The following is a 4,316-nucleotide window of genomic DNA, read 5'->3' on the forward strand; positions in this document are numbered from 1 at the left end:
ATATGGAGCGAGACAGAGCGAGAGGAGAGAGAGAGAGAAGAGAAGGTGAAAGAGAAAGAGAAAGAAAAAGACAAAAAAATGCCTGCTGGATGTGCTCCCTTCACAAAAATTAAAATAAAATAAAATAAAAGAATCGATCAATTCTAAAAAAGGTGGAGGCAGCAACAGTTTTGTTTTTTATTTTAGAACATCCCCCTTATTTCCCATACAATTAATATTGCTACTCTTCAAATACATATTCATGTGGAAACACTTCTCGGACTTTTTCCCTTAGGAGCTGGAAATGGAAAGAAGAATATGTCCTAATTAGCTAATTGTAAGTTCAAATACTATTTTTAGTTTACACCCATAAAATATGGCCATTGTTACATTAAATACCTGTAAATTGCATAAGTCCGTAGCCCTTAACCATTTATTTTGCTCAAATCATGAAGCTGGGCTCAGTCCCTTACGCTTCTTAGACTTGAAGTGCTTGCTAATCATCATAGTAGAATGCTATTATAAGAATAACCCTAGAAACATTTGGATGGGTAATTATCAATGTGCAGGTGGCAAAATCGCGGCAGGAATTCCAGGATACAAATGATTAGGACTGGAACTAGTTGGTCTGCATCTCCCCTCTAACCTTAACCCCTTGGTAACAGAATGACCCCTGTCCCCATCCTCACCAGTAGGGAGAAGTATATAACAAGAAAGGCATCAATCAAAAACAGCTCTGTAGCAAGCCCAGTGGCCTTACATGGGATCTTAGGAGGGCTTTCTTAAATGGAAGGTCAATGTAATCATATCTTGTGCTGAAGAGTCTTTAGTTTTTCACTTTACTACTGGGGATTCCAGAAGCCAGGTTGGTATAAGATGATAGCATAATATGCCACTCAGCTACAGTGGCAGTGCCATGTCTAACTTCCCACCCACATGATGACAGTTGGCAACAAAGTTACCAGGGACCTCATGGCACCTATGCACCCTGTACCTAACTTAATTAGGTAATTTGTACCTAACTTAGCTTTTATTTTATGTACTGCTAGCTAGAACTTTAAAAATTTTGTTATATTATTGGCTATACAATGATATATTGCTTCATCACTTTAACATTCTATTCTAACAATACTGCCATTGCATTTTCTTTTTGTTTGTTTTAGGGCCACAACTGGTATGCTACGGGTTATTCCTGGCTCTGTGCTCAGGAGTTACTTCTGGCAGGCACAGTGGACCATATGGAATGCTGGAGATTGAACCCGGATCAGCAGTGAACAAGGCAAACACCCTTCTTTCCATACTATCGCATAAGGCTGTAAGATGGGGGCTTTTGCAGGAAATTTTAGTATTGTGCTCCTTAGGAGAATATAAAACATTTACAATTCGCTTGGTACATAATTATTTATCTTTTTTGTTGTTGTTACCAGAGGGGAAGGAAGGTTGGGAGAAAAAGAGGGGATATTGAATAGTAGTAGATGCTACCTGGAAATTTGGTGGTAGGTGTGGTGTAATATTTGAAGAGGTGTAAAGCTGTACTCTTGAAATGTATTATGCTACAAACCAATCACTTGATCACTTGACATCCCATTGCTCATCGATTTGCTCGAGTGGGCACCAGTAAGTTCTCCATTTGTCCCTGTCACATGCTAGTGTAGCCCAATGGCGTCTGCTCGCTCCAGGAATATGAAGAGCCTCATACCATTCGTTCAGGGTCTTGACAAAGAAGTCTGATCATCTTATAGGTGGGCGGCCATGCGATCTTTTGACATCCCATGGAATCTAGTCGGTAATGGCTCTAGTCCAGAGGTCATCTCCAAATTGAATTACATGTCCAGCCCATTTGTTTTTCTAAGTCTTGGCAAATGAGACAGCATTCCTAATTCTAGATCATTGATGGAGGTCAGAACTCTGGATTCCTTCTCTCACTTGAGTGAAGCGTGATATTCCAAGCATAGCTATTTCGATTCCTCTTTGGGAGACCTGAATAGCGTTCTCATCCTGTTTTCGTAGGGTCCAGGTCTCTGAGGCGTATGTTAATGAAGGAAGAACGGTGAAGTCAAAGAGATGTGCTCGGAGCCAGATGTTCTTTGTCCTCTTAGCTATTTCTTCGATGCTCTTAAAGGCATTCCATGGCCCTCTTTTCCTCCTGTGCAACTCAGGTGCCAGGTCGTTTATCATGTTGAGTTCTCATCCTAGGTACACATAACTGCTGAATTCGGAGATGTTCATTCTATTGAGAGCGAATGGAACATCAGGAACGAGTCCATTTCTCATAAACATTGTCTTCTTGAGATTCAACTGCAGTCTGACCTTTCCACACTCAAGGTCGAAGTCAGACAGCATTTGTGCCGATTGCCTAATGTTTGGTGTTATTAGAACAATGATATCAGCGAAGTGGAGGTGGTGTAGTTGCTGACTGTTTATCTTCACTCCCATTCCTTCCCATTCCAGTTGTTGCATGACATTCTCGAGGGTGGTGCTGAAGAGTTTCGGTGAAATGGTATCACCCTGCCGAACCCAGTTCTTGACGTAGATGATCACTTCCTTGTAGAATGGTGAGATCCTGGTGGTGAATCCGTAATACAGCTCAAGGAGGATCCTGATGTATTGAGTTTGAATGCCCTGTTTGGGTAGGGCTTCGAAGACTGCTTCTGTCTCAACAGAATCAAAGGCCTTCTTTAAATTGATGAACGTTAGACAGAGCAGCATCTTGAACTCCTGAGAAACCTCAATGAGCTTGATTACTGTGTGGATATGGTCGATTGGGCTGAATCCTTCCATCGTGCTCGCATGGTTGTCTTTCATCTAGTATTCTGCCAATCCTATTCAGGATGACTCGAGTGAATAGCTTGTAGACGACGAACAACAGGCAGATCGGGCGATAGTTGCCAATGTTGTGGATGTCTCCCTTCTTGTACAGTAGAACGGTCCTGCTGGTTTTCCATTGGGACGGAACCTTGCATTCAGACAGGTAGCATGTGAAGAGCTGAGCCAGTGTATTGATGAGTACTGATGGCAGGTTCTTCAGGTGTTCGGGTCTGACCTTGTCTGGGCCGGGTGCTGTTCGCTTCATTACTGACATAATGGCGTGTCAGATTTTGGAAGGGAGAACGTTGGGAATGACATATCCATCCTGCGGAATTTGGTATGTGGGCAGGTGGACATGGCTATCAAAGATATCTAAGTAGAAGTCATGGATAATCTTATCCATTGCCCTTCTGGAAGATGTGATAGATCCATCAGGATGTCAGAGGGCAGTCATCTTGGTCTTGTAGTTGGCGAAGGACAGGTGGGTATTGCAAATGCTTTTTCCAGCTTTTGCTGCATGTGCCAGCCCTGCTGCTCTTGTCTCTTTGAGGTCTTCCGTTATCGCTTCTCTCCACTGCTTTGTGAACTTGGATGCTCACTTGTGGTTGCCTGAGGCTCCCGCCCAGCCACATTGGCGAATGAGCTTGAGAGTTTTTGAAGACAGGCATATTTTTGTGGCTTTCTCTCCCTCGGCATTCCTCTCACAATCATGGAGGTGCTGAACCAGTCCATCGTATTCTTTGTCAATGTCGTCAATGACGACATCTTCCCATGTTGCCGCAATAGTGCCAAAGAGCTTCCAGATGGTGGTTGTTCTGGGAGTTCTCTTCTTAAACTTTGCAGCCCTTTTTCCCCGCTCCTGTGAAGTAGATTTTGCAAGAAGGAGATGGTGGTCGATCCCATTTGGAATTTTGGGACAACAGTGACATCCATCAGGCAAAACCATCGATTGAATATGACAAGGTCAATTTCGTTGTGGAACTTTCTACCAGGAGACTCCCATGTCCAACATTTAGATTCGGGCTTCTGGAACTATGAGTTAGCATGGATGGTCTTGGACGACATGATGAACTCAGACAGTCTCTCACCCTGTTCGTTCCATTTTAGGCCATGGGTCCTGATGTGGAGTTCTTCGGGTGACCTTCTCAGTCCTATTTTGGCATTAAAATCACAAACAATTATCTTGTAGAAGGTGTGGTCTTCTTTAAAGAATTTCTCCAGCTCCATGTAGAACTTCTCAATTTCTTCTTCATCGTAATTGGATGTTGGTGCATAGACAACGAAGATAGAAACTGCCGGCAGTGAGGCACATTTATTCAAGTGTAATTGTCTGGTTTGGATTATTAGACTTTTGAATGAATCAATGCTCATGGCCAAGTTCATGTTGACAAGGACACTGACACCACCGATGCCTCTTTTGTCTCATGTTCTGAGGAAGAGTTCTTCTCCAGTGTCGAAAATCACGTGATGTGATCGATGCCTTCTCGTCTAGGTCAGACCAATGATGTCATACTTGATCTTCCGTCACC

The 4,316-nt window shown here is 43.1% G+C and overlaps 1 pseudogene; it reads right to left on the minus strand.

The window, feature by feature from the left end:
- Positions 1-482: 482 nt before the first annotated feature.
- LOC130038093 (transmembrane protein 230-like) lies at positions 483-865 on the minus strand (annotated as a pseudogene).
- Positions 866-4,316: the final 3,451 nt, after the last annotated feature.

Source organism: Sorex fumeus, unplaced genomic scaffold, assembly GCF_029834395.1.
Source record: "Sorex fumeus unplaced genomic scaffold, SorFum_2.1 ptg000073l, whole genome shotgun sequence".
NCBI lineage: Eukaryota > Metazoa > Chordata > Mammalia > Eulipotyphla > Soricidae > Sorex > Sorex fumeus.